Below are 27,886 nucleotides of genomic sequence, written 5' to 3' on the forward strand. Positions count from 1 at the left end.
GTAAATATGTTGTTATGGGCAGTAATTCATCGCAACATCACAAGTTACGTTGTGTCTAAAAACAATTCAGCAAGTTTGGTTTCTCCTATGTAACAAACAAGTTTAGAATGCACATGATTTCAGAGACAGATTTAAGATTATTTGGTGCAGATTAATTCTTTAATCATGTTGTTCACAGTTAGAGTGAAAAAGGTTAGATTTACTCACTTATGCACATTCTTATCAATGAACGAGACACTATAATCTATAATTAATATTGTGAATACAGACCTGGGGTGGCCATTTGGTGTTCTGGAAACACTGATATATATATATATAGAGAGAGAGAGAGAGAGAGAGAGAGAAAGAGAGAGAGATGTTTTCTGTATGCAATGACACAGTTCTAAACACATATCAAAGTAAAGTTTCCAGAATGTGTAAGAGATGGGAGAAGTTAAGACCAATGGAGATAAGCTACACATGTCAGATAAATTGTTATTTAGAAAAAAATTTCAATTTGTTCAGTTCAACCAAGGATATTCAGAGGAATCAGGACAACTATATGCATTCAGTCTAAGATTCAGAATGGAGTATTTTTGAAGCTGAAGAATTGCATGCCTCAAGCCATAGGAGGGCTCCACAGAAAGGCATTTAAGTGTACTAAAGTTCCCAGAGAAAGAAAGGCTGCCATCAGTGATTAGATGTGGTTTGTAATAGTATCGTCCTGTTTTCACTCACTACAGTAGACCATTTCTACTAGGCTAACAAGGCAGAGGGTAATGAAAAACATGCCAAGTAGAGAGTGCAAGAGAGAGGAGCCTAACCTATGCACAGGAAACAAATGTGATCAATTACCCCAAGTGTGGAGCTCACAGATACCTTATCTTCAGACTCCTTAAAATAAGAACTTGATTGTTACCAAATGCATCTCAGAAGCTGAGGGAGGATGGGTAGGAGAAAAAAGTGCATTAATGGTGGGGGGAGCGGGGGGGGGGGAGAGATGAGGTTACATTGGTTCAGAAAACTATGATTATATTTTGGTTCCAAACACATAAAAGGATTCACAGAGGTGGTTAGCAAGCAATCATAGCATTAACTCCACAATAAGCACAAGCCTCTGTTAAACATTATGTTGATCTAAATGCTTTTAGTAGTCATGCTCATAGCTAGGATGTTGGCACAGGTGATGTGGCAGAACATTGGATGAGCAATTGTGCTTGCTTTCAGAAATGTATGTCATTTGTTTTGGTCTTAGGGCACAAACCACAGGGAGTGGAGCCAACCCAAGATCCTTTGTTGCCTGAGACGAAGGACAAGATAGCGCCCTTCTCCTTTCCAAACAGCGAGGGGACTTTTCTTGCAGCCCCTCAGTGTTTGCTGCCCGAGGTGGTCACCTATTTTTCCTAATGGTAGGGCAAGCCCTGATAAGGGAACACTTGAGCAAGTCCATCAAAAATGAATAGGGTCTGCACCTCACCACATTGGGGCCTTCATGAAACTCCCAATCATTTCCTTGATGACTTATGCAGGAAAGGTTTCTGGTAAATTGGTTGCTTAATAAGGAGTAATTTTAAAAATGGATTATTTTAATATGGAGAAACCCCAGTAAGGGTACAAATCAGTGCAAATTAAGTCCTTTATTCCACACTGTTTTCAATGGGGAGACTAACCACATTGAAATCAATAGGACTGCAAAGCATTTAGCAGGATTGTGCACTGTGGCGTTTATGTGGTTGTACGGCATAATAAATAGTAAACCATTGTCCCCTAGGCTATTTATGTGATTGTACAATATACCGTAATAAATAGTAAGCCATGAAAAAAAACCAGTGGTTCAGGATTATAAAATTTTCAATCATCAAAGGAAAATCTGAGCAGAGTAATTTAGGGGCAAACTGCAACATACTTTATTACTATGGAAGGGGTAATCTAAGGAAAGACATAACTTCTTGCAGGCCTTTCAGTGGTGTGTTTGGTAACCTTAATGAACAAGATTACAAACTTAATTCATTGTAATTTCATTCTTCAGCGCAATGACTATGGAAACGTTCCCTCTTTAAAGTGGTTTGAATATGATTTTACAGGAAGATTTTTTTCCCTCCTCAGGACAAGAGTGATAATGTTATAGCTCTGGAAAGCAGCAGCTGAACTCAGGTTGACATACAAAATGGAGATCATTAGCTAAAGTGGCTGACAGGCTGTGTGCCTGCTGAAGATGCATTAGGAGCAAGTGAGAAATATGAAAAGGCAAACTCATGCTAGGGAATCACCTTGACATACAATTATGTGGCTCTCTGCTAGTTTTTAGCATTTGTCATATTTTCTTTTTTTGTGAAAATTACTACCATCCATAGAAATGTCACCCCCAGATGAATTGGAATACTAAGGGAAGCCACTACAGGAAATAGAATGCCCTCAGTCAACGTGTGCAACTCTTGTTGACATCTAGGAAAGTTATGCATGGGTCTGAAAAGGAAGTATATGGCCCATAACCTCTAAAAATTCTTCCATGTTACGCAACTGAGTGGCATTTCTTATAGGTCTGCTGATATACCGGGCTAGGTCCTGTTCCATTGGGAATAGGCTCCCCCCTCTTTTTTTCTTCTTCTTAACTTGCTTTACTTGAGGAGGAAGTGAAGACCCTTGGTAGTGTTGCACAGGATAATGTTTGACAGATTCCTTAGCACAAAATACAGACTTATGTCCAGAAGGAGCTTACGTCTAAATCCTAAATGTCTGAGTTTTACCCAGTGTGGATGCAGTGCCCAAGTGCAGAGGGACTCCCATAGGAGACTTAGCATAGGAGACTACCACAGGCTTCCACTCCATGTAGTTGTAGTAGTAGTAGTAGTAGTAGTAGTAACAACAACAACAACAACAACAACAACAACAACAACAATTTATTTATACCCCACCCATCTGGCTGGGTTTCCCCAGTTTGTAATAATGTGGTGCCTGTTTGTACATGTGTATATGCCAGTTTGGCGGGATGGGGGGAGAGAAAGAACCCAGTGAGTGGATAATGTGTCTGCACACCAAAACAAACATTGGAAACAAATATGTAGGTCAAGCTGGATTTAAAACCAGGTCAACTGAACACCTGACTTTGACCTCCACAGAAATCTTTCGTCTTTCTCCCTATTTAATTTATCTGCAACTGAAATTTAGACCAATGGTAACATTAGTGAAAGTTTAGCTTTTTCTAACTCTTTTTCCCCCAGAAACATTGGGTAAAATTTGAACACTGGTAGTGATTCCTAGAACACACACACACACACACACACACACACACACATTCTTTCTGATGTTTATGCTAAAATCTAAAAGTGTTGGAGCAGCTTCATCTTCCTGAAGAATATTGCACATTTTGCTGCCTTTGTCATTACAAAAAGTTCATCCCATAACCAGAAGTCATTATCATAATCAAACCTTTAAATAGCTTCCTAAACATAAGGTTTTCATTATTCGTGGATATGAGGCTGTTATGTGATCTATTTGTAACACTATTAGTTTTGTTTCAGTATACAAATATGCATATATTTTTCTGGACAATGTTGCTAGTTAAGAGGTTGTCTTGCTTTTAAAGTGTGTTAACTGGAATTATACTCCCTACTAACCTGGAATGCATTTATTAAATTTCGCAGTTTAGCCTAAAGACATTTGCCAACACGCTGGCTGCTTTAACATCCATGCACAAAAGTGGAATTTAACAGATTAACTTGCATTTGACCTACTTCAGCTCTCTTGGTAATGAGGGGTTCAGGGGCACAGAATTAATCTCTCTCAATTTGTGACTCTCAGGGGTGCTGCTAAATTTTAGAGGGTTTGCATTTTAAAAGTCTCCTGTTGTGCTGAAGAGTTTGTGAAACTCAATGGAACTCAGTTCACTCTAGCAACTGAAGGAAGGGCTAGTTGGATCTGTTTGATTAACAGCGTGATCAAATGATGGTGCATAATTAAAAAAATAAAATAAAAACCACATTTTCTGTTCTGTCAGATTGACTTTCTTACATACAATGATGATGGGGGGGGGGGAAAGAAACACATTTTAAATATAAATTCATATATTTGGAAGGAGTTCCATGTGTATTGTGATGTTTGTATGCTTGCTGCTCCATTCGTAAAATGAATTAGGATTTGTTGGTTCTGTTGTCTATACTTCCTAATGTTTATCCACATGATAGTATAAAATTAACTTGTACTTCCTGGTGGGAGGTATTTAAATTACTATTATTTAGAGGGATTTGCTTTTCAAAGATAGAGAATGGCTGGTGATCATTATCCTACTATATACTTTCATTAAATTATAATTTCTGCAAATTAATTTACAAACCAGCCCTATACACGTTTTCTACATGTTTACTTAGAATTCTCACTGTGTTCAGTGGAACTTATTCCTAGGAAAGCATGCACAGATTTGTAGTCCTATACTCCTAGAAAACTGGAAACCTCAACACCTTTTCTCTGCAAGTTTAAAAGAGTTGTATTATATATTCATGTTAATACACTTAAATTCCACATCCTTTCTTTTAAACTGGCCACCCTTCAATTAAACCATGTTTTTTTGTAAAACCCATTAGTTACATGTCAGTTATTGTCTAAAGCTAATTAGAAAATGGCAATTAATCATGGAAACAGACATATTAGGCAGTATTGATTGTATGTAGTACCCTCTGTTAGATAGACATATGGATAGACTAATAGATTGTGCTCAGATAAACTGTTTATAAAGCATGATCAATAGAGTTTTCAGAGTTCTCACATTATAATTCATGTAACCCTCTTTGTGACTACTTAGTAATATGCATACTGAGTAAGTTTGCTGCAATTCTTGGAAAATGCCCTGTGTAATCTGAAACAAATGAAAGATTTCTAAGGAGGAGTCCTAACACAACACTACACAATTCGAATAATGTGTGGAATTTTGTAATAAATTACTTTTGCATATATAGACAATGTTTCATAGGATCAAATAAAATTCTGTACATTTGGTCCATATCCCTTGTTTCACAGACTGACATAGAAGCTTCTTTTTTCAAGGGGAATGAAACACATTTTGTTTTACGTCAAAATAACGTTTTTTTGTGAACCAAGTTAATAGAATGTTAACTCCCAAATATGCTAATATGTGCTGGTCGCATGCCTATGGTAAGACATCATACATTTCACAGACTGACATAGAAGCTTCAAATTTAGCATACATTTGATATGCTATAATGCAGTATAAAATAATAAAGAAAAAAAGCTTCATATTCCTTTCTGTACATTGATCTTTATCTTTGGGAATTGTGCTCCGCATATTGCTAATAAAAATCGAGCCTTTTTTGTATATTTTTATATAGTGAAATAACTCTCCATGGAAGTGAAAAGCATGAGGAAGACATGTTGAGGAATGGGGGAGACACACACAGTTTCTCTGCACTTTCTGAACCTTGATGGTTGTCGAAGTATAGTTTTATACATCTGCTTAATGTGTCTTTCCCTTTGTAGAAACCTTTGGTGAATGAACAAAATTCCATGGTTTAAACAAAATGTAGCAGAGGCCAGAACAGCAATACAGAGCAAACATGCTGCCGTCTTTCCGTGCTCCGGAGGGATTCAGAGGGAGTTTCCAGTCCCACAGTTTCTAGCAGCTGCCAACATTGTCAGCCCTGATATGTCAGAAAGGATTTTTTTCCCTGGCCAGAAACTTTGAAGCTCCTTTCTGACATCCCCAACAAACTAATTGTTGTCTTCTGCCTCTGAGAGCCCTCTGAAGTCCCAATGAGTTAGTGTCTTCTCAAGAGATGAGAAAGGGGACTCACAAAATCAATTTATCAGGCTATTACGCATTGTCATCAGCCAAAACAAAAACCTGCTAAAGACAGGAGAAAAAGCAGAAGAAACGGGTCTCTGAGAAAAGGTTACAGAACATCCATCTTCTCGTCTCTTCTGATTGTTTCCTTTCTTTGGCCATTTTCATACCCGTTCCCCTCTACTAAAAGACACTTTATGACAAGCATTGTAATCTCTTTTTACCAGGGGGGAACCTCTTCTTTAGGACAGAATCTTTGCAAGGCATGAGTGACAGCGGGAAGGGGGCCAATTGCCACTGCGAACATTAAGCAATAAATCATCCACCCCTGGCATCGGCTAGCTGGACTTGTCCCCACTTCCTGTGTGGCTACTAGTGCCTAGATGTGACAAAACCACTACTGTCTCACGGCCACAATCCTTGAATTCTTAGCATAGTGTTTTAAAATTAAATTAAGATGTACCAAATATAATTTGAAGCTTGTTTGGATGGTGTGGAGAAATGAAATCTTGAGATGTTGGGGGTCCAGTCTGAATTATCAACCAAACTGGTTTAATGACTGCTGGATAAATACTACTGGTTTTGAGGCTTACTCCATGGTTGCCTTTTAAAATGCTATTCAGATTTTTGGCAACAAAGCCAAAATTGTTTGCTTTTTACTTTTATTTCTCTTGTCTTGGACACTCATTAATATTTTTAAACACCAGTGATAAGTGCATGAGACCTATTTGGTATAATGAAGTGCTTAACTAAACTAAGCAATATGAAATTGAGGACATATAGAAAATATAATAAACACTAGTTACTCTTCCAGTGGGGGAAGGTTAGATATGGGCTAAAAATGATCTCCAAACAAAACTTGCTAAGTCATTATTGCTCTCAGGAGGTGTCCCAATTCACTTTGTGAAGGTATTTTTAAAAACAGAGATTGTGATTAAAGCATTTTTTTCCAGTGTGGACAAAAACATGGCGGATGCACGCTGGAAATTTACATAGCTTACAAACTGCTTGGGACATTCTAGAAAAGCAACAAGAGAGGTAGCAGGAGTAAATTGTGCTTCCACTTGCCAAACTTCTAGACGTTGCCCAGAGTGAAAGGAGAGGCAGATGTTTCCCAGGGGCAGAATTCACTCTGCCAACATGACCACCAAATTAATATGTATCTCCTAAAGGAGAAATATGCAACTACCCCTTTGGGGCAAGGCCAAGAAGCTGCTTTTAAAGGCGGCCATGTAGGGCGGCCATGTGTCCTACTCTACAGGAGATGATCCTCTGTTGGAAGAGTTGTCTGATTCAAGTCCAGTTGGAAGATAAAGTACCATAAGAAGACTTGAGTTTGAAACCGCCCACCAACAGTTCACACCTGAACAACAGACTGAGTCTTCTTGCTATGGCGAGATGTATTCTCTTTCTATTTAAATTTCCTAATTATTACTACAGTTGTATCTCTCCATACAAACTAGCATGTGCTGCTTTAGTGCAGACCTGTTTAACCTATTAATCTCTGTTTTTGACAATGCATAAGGGGACAGCCTCCATAAAGAGGCATGTTGCCTTCTTTACCACAGAGAAACAAGTTCTCCATGATACAATTTCCAAGTTGGTGTGGCGTATTTCATAAAGTCCTTTAAAATGTGAGTGGGTGTGACATTATTGTTCAGATGGTTTCAAACCTAAAACATTATCTTGTGGCTTTAGGCAACCCATTTCCGATATTGTTTTGAGGTTAAGAACCTACCTATCCTTTGCATAGGCGGAGGAGTGGAGTGTGTGAACCTAAACATTACAGTGTTTCTCAAACTTGGGTCCTCAGCTGTTGTTGGACTACAGTTCACATCAACCCTAGCTAGCAGGGGGTCAGGGATGAGGGGAGTTGTAGTTCAACAACAGCTAGGGACCCAAGTTTAAGAAACACTGCATTATGATAGTGACTGGAACATCCTAAAGTTATATGGGCTTAATTTATATACAGTGGTACCTCGAGTTACAAATGCTTCAGGTTACAAACTCCGCTAACCTGGAAGAGTTACCTCAAGTTGAGAACTTTGCCCCAGGATGAGAACGGAAATCGTGTGCCGGCAGTGCAGTGGCAGCAAGAGGCCCCATTAGCAAAAGCACGCTTCTAGTTAAGAACAGTTTCAGGTTAAGAACGGACCTCCAGAACGAATTAAATTCGTAACTAGAGGTACCACTGTACTAAATTACTGGCTTGCTTTATTACATGTTAAAGAAGAGACAATAGTTCTGTGAACTGTTGCATCATGGCATGTTCATTCTCCATATATTGTAGATCGCCTCAGAATTTTGTTTCTGTTTTGTGTGTGTGTGTGTTTTTCACATAATTTTTATTCATTTGGTATCAGTGAGTCTGCAATCACCTGGAGTGTGTGTGTGTGTGTGTGAGAGAGAGAGAGAGAGAGAGATGTGTCTTGGTCCTCTGTGATATGTATCTGTTGGTCCCCTGTTCAGCAAATAAATTTGGCAGGAGTGGCATCAGGTGTCTTCTCTTGTCATGTATCTCATTTCACCACTTGAGATGAAGGGGAATCGTTTAGGTATGTTAGGGATGTTTGTTTGAATGCAGCTCAATGAGTATGCAATACTCTTAGGCAATTGAAATAAATGGCATCAAGGTTTTTCAGGTGTGATTTCCCCCCTATGAATGTTAGACATCTCTAAATTGCTTATAATCCACAAGACGTGATTTGTATGAGATGCGTGTAAAATAATGGACTGTGTCAGGATGTGTCTTTAAAATTGAACAGCTTGAGGTCAGTGAAGGATGAGAATATCAGTGTGTTCATCACGTTGTCATTTTGTTTCCATCGATTTTTCCCCTCTCATGGCTATTAAGGATGTTTCTTTTAGACAAATTAGCCATAGAATGCTAACCATATATTAATTATTGTTGATGCTGGCAAGATGACCTGTTCCCTTTTAGAATATCTCTTGACTGACTGCACTTCCTAAGTAGAAGATAAGGGAAGAACTTTGAGTGACTGTGGAAATATAAATAATGAATTTGTTAAAGTGGACCTGACTCCACTATTCTGTTTTCCAAGAAAGTGGTAAGCTAAAATCAGTGTTAACATCTGTTTCCAGATCCGTTTTTATGTAGGAGTAAAAGCTAATTAACTGTGTTTATGCGTGTATGAGAGAGGTTTTTAAAATTGCCTTAAATGAGTAGTTTATGCTCATGACCCACCTTAAGAAATAGTTAATCTATCATTTTTACAAATTTCTGCTACTCTGAAGTGTATAATTTTTTTGTTTGTTTGACTGAATGTGTAAAAAAAGGTGCTTTTTCATTGTCATCATGGGAAAAATGAGGACATTTGGTTGCAGGGCTTTTAAATGTTCATGACAATTTTAGCAAGGAATATGGGGTATATAGCTCAGACTTTAATAGCAAGGTGGAAGGACATGACTTTTATTCAATTTAAAGTGTGTGCGTTGCAAATAGATTGTGGTGGGCCTATCATGCCTGATTGATAACAACTGGTTACAGTCTTAGGCTAGATGTCTTCTTTTTCTTTTTTAAATAATAATGTGCTGTGTGATTTAATGAAAAAGAAAGCCTTCAAGGTTTTTTTGGATTTCACAGTCAAATTGTTACAGAGAGTATATGAGACACAGGTTTTCCAGGCTTCATGACAGTTTTATCCCAGTTCATCATCTTAACTAAAAAATAATCCTATCTAACTTGAATTCCACAGCAGCCATAAGTAGAAAATAAATCCAGGCCACAGCTCAGACTTGTAACCTAACAGCTATCATAAATAATCAGAACCTATTTGAAGGTGGAAGATGGGACATTAGAAGCTATTTACACTACCAGAGTGATCCCATCGATCAGTAACAGCAACCCGTAGATAAGACTCATATGATGTCATGGTTATTTATGGCAGGCATTGACAGTAAAACCACTATAGAACTTTCTCCTCGACAGCTTCATTCATTTCTGTTTGTGATGCATTTTGTTGTTAAAGAAGTAATCAATAGCAAATTCGTGGTGATAAAAGTTATTACTGGTTAAATATGTGAAGAATGGTACCTGCTCTTATATAGCACAAAATTAAGGGGGAATGAAAAAAAATAAAACCACCACCATTGGGTAAGCCAAATTTTGCAGGAAAAATAATATGAAAGCATTTTTTAAACATCTACAATAGGCTTGCCTGTAGTGTCCTTATGAATAACTGGCTGGACCTGGATCTGGGAGACTTGGGTTCAGTTGTAGATTCATTAGATAAGCCTGAAAGCTCAGTATAACAGAAAAACAAGGGATAATTTGTGTCATTGCACATACTGATGTTTATCGTGAGATGACTGCAGTACAGGCAGGCACCCCCCCATATGTGGGGGTTACGTTCCCGGACTCAACGCATATACGTGAATTCAAGTAAAATGGGGAGGGCACTGGAAAGCGGCTCTCTCTTGGCAGATCCCATTAATCCCACCCACTTTTCCTGGGTGGCGATGCACCCTTGCGGGCATGCACGCCTTGACTGCCTCTGATGACCAGAAAATTGAGCTGGGAGTTGGTGGCTGGGTGGCTTCCTGTGACCAGTGGCACTGTGGGGCCTCTCAGCACTCTCCCTTTTAGTCTTGGAAGTTGCTGAAGATGCTTTTTTTTTAAAAAAAAAATCTAGTTTATCCCCCATTCCCCAGGAAATAATGTTGCTGCCTGCTTGTGGGGTGGCCAGTGGAGGAGGAAGGGGGATGTGGGGTGTGTGGTCCACCTCGGGTGTCATCACTGAGGTGGGTGACAAAATGAGTTCTTTTTTAAATGGGCTCATGAAACTCTCATATCACCTGGCCTGACATCACCTCAAACTCAGTACTGTTTCACATATTCAGCTTCTATCCATCATATGATAAGTTGGTGAATAAATTCATACATAAATCAGTCCTTGACAGTTTCTAGGTAGTGGTTCAGGTTCCAGGACTAAAGCCTACCTGGTAGTCATACATTTTCATGTTCTGGGAAAAGTTGATATCCCCATATGCTCCAATTGTCTTCATTTAGCAGGAGAGACAGTAGGCAATTTCCCCATCCTTGCCCGCAGTAAATCACTGTTTAGTCTCTGGTTTTGCTCTTTGTAGATGCCTTCTTGGGTGGGGGAAATAGTAGTTTGAGGTGCTAGGGTAGCCATTCTTCAGGATTCAACTCTCTTCCTCATTCCCTAAAAGTTAAATCTTTGAATGGCACATGTATTTTATTGCTGGAGCGTATGTAGGTAAATGCATGCACACAAGCTCGAAGGCGCCAATATATTTTTTGCTGTAGCTTCAAAGGTATATTTTGAATTGTTGATAAAATACTGAAGTACAATGACATGTTTCTAATATATATGTAACAACAAAACAAACAAACAACCCCTTTTCTTTCAGATTATTCTCCACCAGGAGTAGAGTGGAGTGCATCCTTGTGGAATGTTGGGGACAAAGGACTTTGGAGTGTCCCTATTTTAATCTACGAAATGTTGGAGGGTATGCATGAAATCCTTCAATCACTTGAAACATGCTATATAATACCTTTAAAAAAAGCATTATTTTAAAGTGTCCAGGGCTGAGTCCTTATATGCAAAGTTCAGTGTGACCTCCAGATCAGTAAGCCCTGTTTCCAGAAGTTTTAAACAAAACCAAGATGGAAGCCTCTATAAGGATGTATATATTAGTTTTTGCTCAATGTGTGCGTGATGTTATTGGTACTGCATATTTTTAACTGGTCTATTAGCATGTTTTATGTTCATTTAAACTTAAAATGAGCAGTTAATTGTTGGACAGTAGGGTTGTGCAGTTTTCTCCAATCTAGTGCTGTCCAGGTATTGACTCCCATTAACCCCAGACACTATGGCTATATCAAGGCTGATGGGAATAATAGTCCAAAAATTCTGGAAGGGACCAGGTTGGGGGAAACTGCTGTTCTGTATTATATGGCTGTTGCATTTACATTATCTTCTCTGAGAACTGCTTTAAGTACAATGTAACTGTGAAAAATGCAGCGTATAATTCCATGGACTACTGTCAGGATTAATTTATATGTACCCATCTTTAGCATTTGTGGCTTCTTTGTATTTTAGATTATTGCACAACAGTCTTATATACTATGCACTAGGACCCATTTTTTAACAACAGCAGTGATAATTTATTATTGTAAGTGAGACACTTTTTAATCAGTGTGGGAAATTCAAAAGCAGTGCCTCATCATTTTCATAACCTTAGGGTGAGTTTATTTCTCTGTAATTTTTTGGAAGCTGCGGAAACCCCGCTCCCCTTACACTAGAGCTAGCATCTCACATTCTGGCCAGATGTTTAAATAAAAGAGTGGGTAAGGAATATCAGTTAAACTTTCAGTTAAAAGGAACATTGCCCCACAATGAGGTTATCATCAGCCTTCCATCAAGACTAGAATCTTCACCTGCTGTATTTCACATAGAGTAGATTTGTTACTATGTTTCACCTAAAACAAATTTTGATGTTCCTGTTTGGGTGAAAGAGCTGTGAAATTTTGAGAGGAACAGAACAAGTTTAGGTAAGTATTATCAGGAGCGGGGTGGATATTTTATTGACAAAGCAAAGAACTCTTTGAATTATCATGTGGAGAGGCCCCTTAGAATTGATGATATTCACAAGCAAGCCAAAGAGGAAAAGTTAAATGAAATTGAACATCTCAAATTGAACCTATTTGTCTTGAAATAGTAGTTAGGAGGTTTTTGTTTTTTCTTTGCATCTAAATGCTTTCGTATTAAAGCTCACAATTATTTGATACAAAAATCATATACTGTTACCAGTGAAATCTTAAGAATACCCAGTAATCACCCTACCCCCAAATTTAGTTTTAGTAGAACTCCTGTTGTTCACTCTGTGCCAATGAATAAGGAAACAAACAGTTCTATATGTATCATAGTCCCATTGTACGTAGTTATTTAACTTTCATGATTGCATTCATTCAGCAGGTCACAAAGAGAACCGCTTCCAGGTCTGTGCCAATAAGTATTAAACCTCATTTAAACAGGTCAAAGTTCATTCTCATACATTGGCCATTTCTAGAACAAGATAACCTACTCAGTCATTCAGTACAATTTATCACTTCAAGTAGGACATGGGCAGTAATATGTCAGCCTTTCAGGAAAGAGGTGCAGTATTTTAATGGAGCATCTTTTAAATAGTACCAGAGCAAGATACAGTGTGATTTACAATATGTACACTGATGGCTATGATGGCATAAGTAGCTCTTAAAGTAGTATCAGTAGTGTTTATTGTTCTAGAGTTACACAAGGTTCTAGCGGTCAATTACAACATTGTGCACACACTAGTGTAAAAATAAAAGTCCTATCCTTCAGACTAGTGTGTTTCACTATTACTAGTGTGAAGGTCTCTGGGGAAGGGGTGTGTGTGTGTGTGTGTGTGTGAGAGAGAGAGAGAGAGAGAGAGAGAGAGAGAGAGAGAGAGAGAGAGAGACTAGGGCTGAGAGACGCTAGCTCACCTGTAGCCCTTCAAATGTGTCTGACCTATAACTCAGATCATGCCTGACCAACTGACCTGAGAAAACAATGTAGTAAACAATGGAGTGCTTAAGGTGGACAAATGTTAATAGTTTCACTTAAAAAACACACATTATTGCCAGTAACTGCTTGTATTTCCAGAGGGAAAGAATAACAGGTTATGAAAATGGAGTGGGCTTACAAAGGCTGTGTGTCCAGCTTTGTAGTTCCCCTTTCTCTTCTTGAAAAAGGAAAACCATGAGGATTGGGATGGTATTTTCTTATGCTAGCAGTCGGGGGAAAGCAGAGAAATTCACCTTAGATATCCCACCCACAGTTCTGGTGCTCACCTTGCTGTTTAATATGCCCTTCAGGAGGAAAGGTTCTATGTTTTCAAAGTGTTAACTAACTTTAATCAAGCAAATAATATAATGGAGCCCTTTGTGGGTTTCTTCTTTCTTTGGTGATAAAGAATATTGCTCTTATTAATATTTCACACACTTCATAGGTAATAACACTGCTTCTATGACTTCATACTGTTTCTCCCAAATAGTCTCTAGATTGTACTCAGGAAATGTTATTACAAGAATTTCTGTCATATTTTTTGAAAAGATGGTTTCCTCTGAATGGCATGGAACAGTGGGTTATTTAACTGGAATTTTAACTTCCCTGTGTAAAAGGTCAAGGGGTCAGACATCACAGCTACTTTGCCACATAAACTTTTAATGCAACAAAATAGGGAGGAGGGAATCATACAATATCTGAAAAAATAAATGTTACATGAATGCAGTTTCATCTCTGTAAGATTCGTATAAAAATGAGCAGATGTTGCATACTCTTCTTTGTGGCTCAGGGCTCTTGTGATGAATTACTAAGATTTTCAACAACAAAGCAAGCTCTTCATTTATAGGATTTGGCCTCAGTTGGTAGAGAATGAGAATCTTAATCTCAGGATCGTGAGTTTGAGCCCCACATTGGACAAAATATTCCTGCATTTCAAGCGGCTGGACTAGATGTCCCTCGTGGTCCCTTCCAACTCTACAATTCTATGTTTCTATTATTCTTTCTGTTTTTCTCTCCCTTGCACACACAAACTTAGTGTTTTACTACTATATCGTTATTATTTATTTCAATATATTATCCCTTTTCATCATCAGAACCCAGGCCATGTTACAGCAATTTAAAATTTGATTTAAAAAACAGTTTAAAACAAATTTCAGACCACATGTGATTATCTGTCAGCAGCAACAATATACAGTATGTGGCCTTTATTGTGGGCATCTAATCGTCAAAAGTCAAAACCTATCTACCTATTTCATGCAAAGGAGTTCCAGTGGCACATGGAATCTCTACATGTGGGGGCTCCCTTATCCATTTCAATGGACGACACAGCTCTGTCAATGCAGGGTTCTGTTCCACATGCTTTGCATACAGAAAGTCTCAGGCTCTGCCTCCAGCTTCTCCAATTAAAGGAGACTGTAATGAAGGGCTGGGAATGATCACTCACTAACACATGTTCATATGGAAGGCCTCTGTGCGTTCATTGGAGTGAGCACACGTACAAACATAATGAGCAGGACAAAGGTGAAAAATGCCTCAAAACAAAATGTTAACCCGTTAATAAGGGTTAGCTTTTAACTTTGAAGATCCTAGTTGGATTTGATGGAGTTGAATCCAGCCTTTTCACTTTTCATAATAACTATTTATTGTGCTGTGCACTTTAGCTTTTGGGTTGCACTCACTGAATAAAAGACTAAACTAGTAATTTGTAGCTAGCAGTTGAGGTTTTGATTTTGAATTAGCTTGACTGTCACCATTTGAAGCATGTCCTCTCTTTGGTATCCAATTCCAGTGCTGAAGTACCAATTTCATATGATTGGGCATTTTGTTGTTGTTTTATTTTTGCAGGATCAGCTTTTCACCTATAAATGGTGCTTTATGTAACCACTATTCTACTATTTAACCAATATATTCAGTTTAGTATCTGCTGTCTTTAAAAGGAAAGTGACAGCATTCATTAATATAGTTTACAGAGTTAAAGCAATGCAATTTAAGCTGCAAGATGATTATAAGGTTACTGCATACCAGACAATGTCAAAATCCAGATGTATGCAGGGAACAAACAAAATGGAACAATGTCTACATCAGATAAATTAGAATGTAAATGACAGCATTTAGATTTAAACTTTTGGGCACAGTTCCTTCAATCTCAGTGTTATTAGTTAAGCCCTAAAACTTCCATTGGCTTGGATAACCAGTCTGTAGGGAAAATGAAGCTGTTCTATAAGATTATAGTTTTTATTTTTTTATCAGTTCAAGTGAGCCAAAGCCAAAGATCTTTACAATGAATGCTCTGAAATGTGAATGTGGACAAATAACCCACCCCAAGTTTCACTAAATCTGGGACCCACATCTCTTTCCATTTACACATACGGTATTTAACAGGCACTGCATTCTAATTGGTAAAATGTCAATGCAACTGCATTTTTTCCTGTCCAAATCTGTGCAATTTGAAATGGTTTGGTCCACCACCTTGATTCAACATGGTGCCCAATAGTGTCCAAATGCAGACCAAAATCCACTCCTCGATCTCAGGAACTGTCACACCAAATCTGTTGGTCATATATTTGTACGTGTGCAAATCAATGCAATTTGGAATGTTTTCAGCCTGCCATCTTGATTCAAAATGGCATTCATTGGTATCCAAACATAAACAAAAACTGCTTGTCAGTCTCTGATGTGAACCTGGCAGAGCATAGGAAATTGAGGTTCCTTTGCCACTGATTCTCTCCTGAGGACCTCCGTAAAATTGCTCTGTAAACTAGTTAAACTTTCCAGTTGGGAAGATCAGTTTACATGTGACAAGGAAAATCCATGATCTCAACTTCCAGTGACTTTCACATTAGCTAAAAGCGTTATTATTATTATTATTATTAATTACCCACCCTTCACCAGCACATCGAAGGACAGGTTACAGCTATTTAAAATTCAGTATTAAAAACAGTTAAAACAAATTACATTCACAGGAATGTGATGGCTCCTGAAAACAGATATCTCAAATGTCAAGGCCAAAGTAAAGAGATGAATCTTCATCATTCACTGAAAGCTGCATAGTGAAGGTGCCAAACACACCTCAGTGGGGAGGGAATTGGGGATCCCAGTGCAGCACCAGTGGGTGGGAGATTATCTCAGTCTCCCTGTACTGTTTTGCCAATGGAAAAGCAGCTATTATCAGTGGAGAGCAAAAATACAGATTCCCATCCACTGTGGCAGCCACGACAAACTTGATCCATCTGAGGCTGCTTTCAAACAAATAAAATATGCTGAAGATAATTGATGTCTACATTACACGTAATTTGGTCCAACCACAAACTATTGTTACAGCTGTTCGGAAAATCGATGGCAGAATGATGCAATCAAATCACAAACACTTATTTTCTTCCATCTTGTTTTGAGCCTACCTTACTCACTGTGTCCCTGGGACGATGAAAGTAGTAACTGCTAGTGGTTGAAATCAATGCATATACAGGCAACTCACAACTTATGCACACTTAACATCTGTGATTTCAACTTCATGTGGTTGAACACTGGCTAGTTGAAATCACACAAATTAAATGCGCAGAAGGCCAAGAGCGTAAAAGCTCTTTTTGTGCAGGGTTTTCCCAGCACAGAAAAACTTTTAAACTCTCAGACTTGCTTACCAAGTTCTGGGAGGCTCTTGCGAGTTACCTGTATTACTGACTTAAATTTCTGCAAAGCTGCTGTAAATTGGCTGGAAGTCAGTAGCATTGGTGTGCAGCAACCTACCACAAAGCACTACTACCGCTGGAAGGTGCACTAAGACACTGCTGTCCTAAATTTAAGAAATATAAGACAAAATATTATTAACCTAATACAAAATGTGTTGTATTTTAAAATCTTTGCACTCTCACATAACTCTCACCAGCCCTCTTGATCCAAGATTAAGTTAATTTTTTATTGTATCTTATCTAAAAGTTTTCTCAATAACTCTATGAGATCAAGCTCCATCTCCGGTGAAGCAGACCGATTTAGGTCTGATGGGAATGTTGCCTAGAAAAATGCTATTCATTCTGTTAGTGGGATACTTGGAGAGATTCTAATCTCCCAGTGCCACAACTGCTCTTCCCTGTTGAAACAGGTTGGGCAACGTCTTCTTGACAAAGAAAACCTGGATACATGCCAAAGCAGCACGGTTATATAATTCCAATTGCTAGATGAATAAGTAGTCAACCACGATGTGCAGACTCATCCTTTAGCAATCCAGTCATGTGAATCGAGGAAAATCAGAGTCAACAAAGTATTGCTTAATTTTAGTATGGGACTTGGGAACTCTGACTGCTTTATAAATGATTAGGAAAGGTAAAAAATGTAGATGGGACTGGTCTGAACTGGATGGGAACTGAATGGATGCATAAATAAATAATAGTGATGCATGCAAGCCGTCAGTTGCCAAATACAAGTGGTCTCCCAAATCCAGAAAAAATGGTTGCTGACTTCTGGTTTACCTTTTGGTCTTTATGAAAGCAGCTTTACTTTTTTCAAAGACCCTGTGGTAGCTGCATGAGAACTAGAATTAGCAGTCAATAAAGCTGATAATTAGCATAAATGCTTGGTTCAATACAATAGGACTCTTTCAGCTAATTACCCCCTCCATAAGTGATTACAGCAGGTGACGTACAATGCTGAAGGGATTAATTCAGCTGAGCTTATATATCAGCCAGACAAAAGTGTGTGTGTGTGTGTGTGTCTCTGTGTGTATATATGTATGTATATGTATGTGTGTATTTCATATTCAAATACCAGACATCTCAGAAATTAAAATCAGTGCTATCCAAAAAGTAGCAAATTTTATTTCAAGATGCTACATATGATCACTGGATTGCTCAGTTGGTTAGAGCATGCTGCTGATAACACCAAGGTTGCAGGTTTGATCCCTGTATGGGACAGCTGCATATTCCTGGGTCTTCAGGGTCCCTGAGGAGAGAAGAACTTTGTACACTACCTTGAGATCCTTGGAGGAAAGGTAGGATATAAAAGTAAGAAAAAAAATAATCTAAATGTCTCCAGTACTTTTAGAATATTTAATCTGAGTGTTCTCTTACTGTGGAAAATCTAAGAAGTAACAATAACCATAGTCACTGCTGATGTGGGAGCTCATTACTGCGTTCATGTGTGTGTTGTTTGTCCATTCATCACCTCTACTTCCAGTTGCTCCTCACCTGAGAACAAAATAGCCATTTTGCTTCCGGTGGTCCCCAATACCAAATAAAATATGTCTATTTACATGCTGAAGGCATGCCTGAACTTGGTTTGGAGACGCTATTTTTTAAGATGTGTGGGGATTACCTTGGGTATTGTAATTTCTCTAAATACACTGGACTTCAGATACAGGGAAACAGAGGTCTTGTCTCTTTCATAATTTCAGTACTACATTGTTGCTGTGGTTTTTTTTGAGTGCCTCAGAGAATGTGTGATTGTGGTGCTAATAGGGACAGCACCCTACAAAGTATTCCTAAGAAAGAAATTGGATATTGTCACCCACCCTCACCAAATCAAATAGCAGATCACTCTAAATATCACTCTTGTGCAATAACTCTCTCTCTCTCTCTCTCTCTCTCTCTCTCTCTCTGTCAGGCATAGGCAAACTCTGTCCCTCCAGATGTTTGGGATTACAATTCCCATCATCCCTAGCTAACAGGACCAGTAGTCAGGGATGATGGGAATTGTAGTCCCAAACATCTGGAGGGACAGAGTTTGCCTATGCCTGCTCTATATATTTAAATCCAAATAGAAATTTATATTCCGCCCCCATCCAAAGGACATGCCTATTTTTTGAACATTGTGAAACCTTATAACTAAGGGCTAATATCATTTCCTCTTGAATATTTCTGGTGGTTTTGGGGGTTTTTTTTAGTAAAAAATACCTGCACACATTCCCAGGATTGAAAAAGGAGTGTAAACTGGAAGAGCAATTGAAGGGAGGGGAAAGAAAGCACAGCCTGGTTACATTCCAGAGCTTCACCATTGAAGTGGATGGCAAACAGCAGAATAATAACTTAATATCCATGACTGAAGAAACAGAATATGTGGAAGGCTTACATGCCAGTTGCACACACAGAAAATTCAGATCTGAACAACCCATTTGTGATACACAACCCACATCTGGAAGCAGCCCTTATTTGTGTATTTTATTTTGCTCACAATGAATTTGTAGAAATTGGCTTTCTAACTTACATGGTATGTTTGGGGTTTGTTAATTTGCAGAAAATTAAGGAAAGCACATCTATCACACTTTCTGTGCTATATTCCTTTAAAATTCTCCACAGCTCAGAAAGTAGCTGTTCTATCAGCGTTGATCATGTTCCCTTAGGCAAATGTTTAAAAATACGTGTCCAAGGAACAGGCCTTTCAAAATAAATAAAACCTTTGCTTTAAAATGATTTTTTTAAAATAGTCCAAAAATTAGCCATATAGCAATCCTATATAATTCATTATGAGAACATCAATTTCTTTAATTTAGCCATGAAAAATGAACAGAAAAAAATTAGCATAAGCTTAATGAGTGGAGCAGAAGCTAGTAATAACTTTGAAACTGCCTCTGATATCATGTGGGGAAATAGTTGATAGGCTACCTTATATACTATAGAATTCCCTCTGCTCACCTTGGATTCAACAGTTTTTACCCACTTGAGAGTAAGAGCCTGTGGAAAACACCTCCAAAATCCACTTTACAACACGGCAGAAAGCTTTGCTATAACCATATGTTTTCTCTGTAAATGTATGTGGTGACCTTGGAGCCATCCAAATCCCAGGACACATCTCAGTTGCTCACTCACACTTTTCTGGCGAATCAGGAGTAAAAATCAAAAGGCTCTTTGAGGATTACTGAAAAGGAATTCCACATGTGCGAGTGTGTCTATGCACATACAGGCCATTCCTTCAGAGGAGCAATCTCACCCAAATCAAATGAATACTATCGGAACATGCTTTTAAAAGATTAGAACCCCAAAGATGAAACTGGAAAGGCTTTTGAGTTTTTATTGGGTACAAGGCAATTTATGTGGTCCACCCAACTGCCTTTTTTAAAAGTCACATTTGGACACATTTTAACCTCACAGAATAGAAGTCATTTGGTATAAGCTGTAGATGTTTGCAGCACTGCTGCGCTCTCTCTCTCTCTCTCTCTCTCTGTGTGTGTGTCTGTACACAAACACAAAAATGCCCTCAGTGTCATTCTCCAGTGGAGGAAATTGATTGATACTCTGCAAAATAGATGCTTACTTTTTATTACGCTGTCCGTTTTGGAAAGATAATAAGCCATTTTTTTCAAGACTGTGTTGCAGCAAGTCTTATGTCCCAGCCTTGATACAGACTACATTCTCTTATGCAAAGGTACAGGCATGGGTCTCCTTAACACCCTCTTCCAACAGTGATTCAGAGCACTCCCTTCTTATACATCTCAGCTGCTCACTTCCAAAGGGGGATCTATAACCCCATCCCCCAGTGTGAACATCAACAGAGGTTTTGACAGAGCCTTCCTCTTAATATGCACCCCAGCCACTCACTCTAAGACACAGACAAAGGACCTTTTTTTAACCCCAATCCCCTTAGTATGGCCAGCAGCAGTGATCTTCTCAGAATGTTCTGTTATTCATTCAGCTGATTCTATTGTAGAAGCCAAAATGCAGGTAAAATGAGAGTGAGCAGATGTATAATGGAAGAACGATCACATCTTTTGTTGATGTTCACAGGGTAGAAGGAGGGTGGAGAAGAGCTTTTTGCCCAGTTCTCAACTCATCCAGAGTAAGTGGAGGGACTGTTTCTGACACTTTGGCCCATGCTCAATTCAGAATATAGCACCTTCAACTTTATGAAATATTATAGCTGCAAAGGTTGGTGTGTCACTAGAATTAAAAAACTATATATTTTGTACAAATACCAAATGCATTTTGACCATAAATTGATCTTATTCAGTCACAATTACACAAATATATATACACAACCCACCCTCTCAACCTACTCTGCTTTGTATAATCTGCTATATATCTTGGAAAGTTGTTTAGTTGTCCATTTGCTATGCATTTGAACACTGCTTAACATATCATAACAAATTTCCCATGATGATTCCTGAGATCAAGGGACAGGTCTTGGCCTATATTTGGATATAATTAGCCATCATTTCTGAGTAACATGAGGCACAAGGCTTCTACAGAAACAATAATGGTATGAAAGTAATGTCACCTGTGAAACAGACAGAACTTTACTTTTATATAGATAATTTAATAACGGAGTCTGTGAAACAACTATACTGGCTTCCAGTTTGTTTCTGGGCACAGTTTGAAGGACCTGCTAACCTTTAAAGTGCAAATGGTTCAGAACCAGGATAAGTGAAAGCCCATCTTCTCATATGCAAGCATGCTCACCTATTTAGATAATCTGCAGAGACCCTGTTATGTGTCCCTTTATTTCTGAAAATACACTCCATTGGGAGGACCTTTTCTGAGGACCTTTTCTATGGCTGTCCTTGGCTTGAATATTCCCTCCCAAGGGAGGAAGTTCTCACCACTTGGTAAATGGCTTTCTGCAAATATTAAAATAATCCTTGTTAAGAAGACTTTTGGTTTGTAGAATTGGTTTTTAACACTTCCTAAATTACATGTTCAACAGCATTCTAAAGTTTTCTTATTCTAACACTTTCACCATGCTTGCAATCACTTAATTTGCTTTAATATACCCAGCATTCTGCAATGTTATGATCATTTTAAAAAATGAATCTGGGCTTCATCCAGCCATTTTGGGTTCTGTTAAAGTACAGTGGATTCTTCCTCACCACTGTGAAAATGGTTGAGAACATTGGCTGCTAATGGCAATTCCACAGTGAAAGGAACACTGGCTAATATTCTCCTTAACCATCTAATGCAGGAAGAAAGTTGAATGTTTTTCTAAAAGCAGCACGTTTCTGCATCTGAAGTAAAATAAACCAGAACTTTGTTTATCAAAGTAATTATTCTCTGGGGAGGGAATGGGAAAGATGGAGGCAATTATGAATGACCTTGATTTGTATAGTCACTAAGAACTTCTGAATCAGTGGCTGACACAGCCATAGCTTCATTTTAAATACAGCTTTTTTGTTTTAACGTTCCAGCCATGACTACATGCTCATGAGGTTTTGAACTGGTGGGGTCGTGGTGGATAGTTCGACGTAGATGTTGACCCAGTGTGCAGCAGCTGTGAAAACGGCAAATTCCATGCTATGGTTCACTAGGGAATGAACTGATTGTAAAACTGTCAATATCATAATACCATTATGCAAGGGGGAGCGGGTGGCACTGTGGTCTAAACCACTGAGCCTCTTGGGCTTGTTGATCGGAAGGTCGGCAGTTTGTATCCGCATGACGGGGTGAGCTCCCTTTGCTCTATCCCAGCCAACCTAGCCACTTGTAAGCACACCAGTGCAAGTAGATAAAGACGTACCGCTGTGGTGGGAAGGTAAATGGCATTTCCATGCACTCTGGCATTCGTCACAGTGTCCTGTTGAGCCAGAAGTGGTTTAGTCATGCTGGCCACATGACCCAGAAAGCTGTCTGTGGACAAATGCTGGCTCCCTTGGCCTGAAAAGCGAGATGAGCGCTGCAACCCCATAGTCGCCTTTGACTGGACTTAACCGTCCAGGGATCCTTTACCTTTAACCCTTTAACCATTATACAAATCTGTGATATGATCACACTATATATTTTGTGTACTCTTCTGGCCACCTTGGATCAAAAAGGATATTGTAGAACTGGAAAAGGTTCAGAAAATGATCAAGGGATTGGAAAGGTTGAGGAAAGGTTACATAGCATCTGGGGCTTTTTAAGTTAAGAGAAAAAACGAAGAGAAGACATGATAGGGGTGTTTAAAATTATCCACAGTATAGGGAGGTGGAGAGAGAGTATTTTCTCTTCTCTCATAATACTACAGCCCAGGGTCATCGAATTAAGCTGAATGTTGGAAGATTCAGGACAAAGTAGTTTTTCACACAGCGTGTAGTTAAACGGTGGAATTTGCTCCCATGAGAAGTAGTGGTGGCTACCATCTTGGATGGCTTTAAAAGAGGATTAGACAAATTAATGGTGGATAAGGCTGTGATCTACTTCCACTTTTGGAGGCAGTATGCTTCTGAATGCCAGTTGTGGGAATCACAAGTGAGGGAGTGCTGTTGTGCTCAGGTCCTGCTTTGCGGCTTTAGGGCTTGCCATGGGCTTCTGTTTGGCCAATGTGAGAACAGGATGCTGCACTAAGTGGGCCATTGCCCTTATCCAGAAGGTGGTGCTTATGTTCTTATGGCTAGGAGAAAGAACATCATTTTTGTAAAGGTTTTTGCTGGGGATTCCTACATGACAGCTTTTGCAAGAGCTTGGATGAGTTAATTCAGTGTACCTGATTGTCACAAGTTGCATGTGCCAATCCTTATGCCATTCCCCACTTGCCCATATACAAACCGAGAGAATTGCAGAATTGGCACATGATAACAATTTGTGCAACTCAGTAAAAGGATGGAGTTACTCGTGCTGGACAACTACATTTCTGCTTGCCTGCATTTCTCTTCCTCTTGTGCAGTACTGGGGGTTCCCCTGACCTTCCTGAGTGGATGGGGGGGCTCAGGGGGAGGAGACTGAGGGGATCATTCCATTGGGCAAGCAGAAATGTAGTTGCATCAGTGGGAGACATTGTGCTGGTTTCTGCTAGTGAGACAGGTTAGCTGAATCTGGCCCTAAAGCCAAAATAACACACTTAGGATAACCATGTTGCACAACGTGAACGGCAGTGTCAGGATGAAGGGATTTCCCGTTTGAATGTTCCTCTTCATAAGATAATGAAAAACAGAAATTAGTCACATTTAGAAAAAGCTAAATACTTTAGGATGAGGCCTAGATTACAATTAATTTCCCTACTGTGCTACTTTTTTGTGTACATGGTTTGGTTTTATTTGTTTTTCATTTGTATTACTTACGTTGTTGTAACTCACCCTGGAATCATAGGATGAAGGGTTAATAATAATAGTAATAAAAATTAAATGCATGTAACATTACCCTGATGTCACTTTTTAAACAGTAGAATTTGCTACCAGAGAAGCAGTTGGGATTGGTGAAGCAGCAGGAAGAGTGTGTGCTGAACCCTCTCTTCTTCCATTTTCTTGCACTAAATCACCTCTCCAAAAATAGCTTCTCACTAAAATATGTATCAGAGCAATGTAACATCCAGAATTGTGGAGAATTTTATACAGAGCAAATCAATTAGATATCCTATTCTGCCACCAGCAGTTTGAATCTGTACAATCCCAGTAGGGCTGTATCACATAATCATTCTAAATATTCAAAACTAGCATGAAAACTAGCACAATATTATCTTACTTTGGGTTGAAACACTACTGAACATGAAGTAGAAGGAAATATGTTTGGGAACTGACATAGGCATTGCGGTACAGTAGGTGGATTGATTTACTTGTGCAAACTGAAAAATAGTTCTTAATAATGCTGGCATCCGGGTTCTCAAGTTTGATAAGCACATGCTGAAAAGTCCGTTTGTTTCATTCTATATTATAGGGCTCTAGCAATAAGCACAGATATTAGAAAGTAAATCCTGTTTCAAAACTAGGGCTTGCCAACACTTTCCATTAAACTAGAATCTCCAAACATAGTATCCAGTCAGGCTTATAAGCTGCCTTAAAGTGTGGATCAGGCCACTTGCCCAATGTTGTCCATGCCGACTGGCAGCAACTCTCCATTTTCTCAAGCAGAGTTCTTTTCAAGTCCTGTTACTTGACAGCTTTCTTTTTAAGTGGGAGATGACAGGGATCGAGCCTCAGACCACGAGCTTGCTAACGTCTCTCACTGCGCTGCTTCTTTCTCGGCTTTGATTTAGCAGTGAGAACCGCAAAGGTAACAAAATCCAGAGAGACCTGCATAAAATACATTCACCAGTGGGTGACGTGCATTCCTTTAGAATACTGGCATTGCCAGGAGAAGGTTGCTCTTCCTTAGGTGCAAACTCCTCCTCTTACTGTCCTAGAGTTCCACCTACAACGCAGGCCAGTGTGTTCTGAAAGGAGCTCGACCTCTTAACTTTTACTGGAATAGCTCAGAGGACAAACTGCAGGAACCCTCTTCACTAACCTCTGCTTCACCCCTTTTAAGCTGTGAGTTTGAAGTTGTTTTGTGTTGAGATATGTTTTTTTCAAAACTGTCTTTTCAGCGTTATCATTTTTAAAAAGCTTGTTTAACTTTTATGTATGCACTTGGCAATGAGTTACTATAAAGCAAATAAAACGATGTCCCAGCTGCCTGGAAGGAGTGATACGGCAGATAGCATTCACACCCTCATCTTTGTATTCCATTCCTTCAAGGATATCAGTAAGTAAACAGTACCGAGACGCTAATATGTTTAATAAAGAAACAATTTCTTGGGTCTCATGTTGTAACTGTGAGAAAGGTAACTCTTTCTTCCTATTTTTTGTTCAGGTGTTTTTCACTGATATTGTCCATTTGGTATCGGTCTGGATGACCGCCAGAGTCAGGAGTGTTCTGAAAACTTAGAACCGTCTCTATGGGTGTCTGTAACCAAGGGAGTTCAAAAGGTAGTAGTGAGTTAGGCTGGTTTCACCTGGGGGAGGGGGCTGGTTTCAAGTACAGGCACCCTAAAGAATGAAGTGTTTAGTGATGTATTAAAATTAAATCTCTTTGAAGTGTTTCTACTCCAAAGATGCTATCTGCTAGGGTACTCTCCTGAGACACGGGCATGAACTGGAGTTGTATCTGATGTGCTCTTGCACAGCTCCTGTTCATTTCAGTGAACTGTGTGGAGGAGCTCTTCTTGGCTGAATATACCCTTGGAGCAGTGGGCCTCTGTAGGGAAGCGTGGCCTGTTTTTAATGTAGAAGCAAGTTCTTTCCTGACTCCGTCCAGGACATGTATTGGTGGGTCCAGAAATGCAGTACCAACCTCCCCTTTTAATCATGCAGTATTGAGCAGCTGCAGCCATTACTCCGAGTGCAGCATCCTCTTTTTGCTCTGCTGGCATAATGTCTAAAGCTCAGTCGAGTTTGCAAAGCTTTTAATATGTGACCTTCTCTCCTGATACAACAGCAAGACCAGGACAATCAGAAAAAAAGAAATCCTCCAACTGCCCCTTAAAGCCTTTTGGGGTCCACATTGACCTTCACCTTGCTTTTTGATACAGTCTTTTTGGAAATTCTGTTGTGCGTGCCCTGTTGAAATGAGCAGTAGCGGTATAATTACAAGGGTTGGGCTAGATGATCATTAATATTTGGCATATAGTTGTTAAGGCAGTGATCCACTGCTGCCTCTGAGCAGATGTCCCAGACAAAAAGAATTGCAGACAGATCCAAAAGGGACGTTTAAATCACACAACTTCCCTCAAAGTATTCTGGGAATTGTAGTTTCCCTTCACAGGGCTATAATTCCTAGAACCCTTAACAAGCTACAGTTCACAGGATTGTTTGGAGGAAACCATGTGCTTTAAATGTGCATTTGGTGTCCTTTAAATGTATGGTGTGGATCTGCCTTAAGTCACCATCTCTCCTAGAAAAAAGGTTATGGGGCAATATGTGCTTTCTGTTGAATGAGAAAGAGAGTGGGGTGGCCATCTTGTATATCCCCCCCCCCCCCAGTACTGAGGAAAGTTCCCTATTGGTATGACCCCTGGCAGTTAGGTGCAGTCAAAGGCAATTATGGGGTGTGTCACTCATCTCACTTCAGGCTAAGGGAGTCTGTGTTTGCCCACAGACACCTTTGCATTACTATATGTTGGACCAATGACCTTACACAAATGCCCCCAATATAAGAACGATGTGATGAATGTGAAGCTTTATGTACACAGCACATGTTGTGGCTGTATGATCCTAGCTGTGGTGAAAGAAACCCTAGGGTCTGCAGTTGCAAAGTTCAATCTGTTAGAGAAGTAGGAAGAATGGGAGGGGCAGGAGAACAAGTGAGAAGTAACAATGCCTCGTCTAGAATGGTCCAACTCATTGAAAAGATGGTTTGACTATGTATGTACTTTAATAACCTACTTGCTTACTTAAACTTTTAATATTTAATATTTGTTTGTGTAAGGTTGACATCTTGCGGCAGCTCATGACAACTGTTTTAAAAATTTATTATTTTAGTGATTATTTTTATAATTATGATGAATATCCATCTTGCATTTGTAAGTAGGAAGGTGGCTTGGAACAGGATTTTTTTCTTTAAAAAGAAACTTCCTTCTACTGAGTCAGAGAAACATTTGATGTAGCCAAGTCCCATCTCTCAGAAGAGTCTCAAGCAGAGGACTTTCCCAGCCATGTGTCTTGACATAACAACACAGGAAGGATTTCACTGATCGAACTACTTCTTCCTTGCTATGTGTATGATTTGATTCTGTGGATTTACTGCTCAGTTTCATTACACTAATGCAGTTCAGAGAGAAAAAAAGTCCCCAATGTCTTAACACCTGGATTATTTTTAAGTTTTAAAATATGTCTCTACATAGTCTAAGGATCCCAAGCCTATTTTCTCAGATGGTATAATAAGCATGCAAGGGCTTATCTCCTAATCAATGTAGC

General features: G+C 39.1%; 1 protein-coding gene across 12 annotated transcripts in view; it reads left to right on the forward strand.

Annotated features, from left to right (window-relative positions):
- The window catches only part of MECOM (MDS1 and EVI1 complex locus), a 470,671-nt gene that overhangs the window by 234,511 nt on the left and 208,274 nt on the right, over window positions 1-27,886 (forward strand). The window contains exon 1 of one of the 12 annotated variants that reach the window (XM_081007771.1): window positions 25,357-25,462. The exons of the other annotated variants lie outside the window; for them this stretch is intronic. The gene's annotated coding sequence lies outside the window, so the exon portion shown is untranslated. Of the gene's footprint in view, window positions 1-25,356; window positions 25,463-27,886 lie in introns of those variants that run through there. 12 annotated transcript variants of the gene reach the window in all.

This window comes from Podarcis pityusensis, assembly GCF_964106645.2.
Source record: "Podarcis pityusensis genome assembly, chromosome: 5".
NCBI lineage: Eukaryota > Metazoa > Chordata > Lepidosauria > Squamata > Lacertidae > Podarcis > Podarcis pityusensis.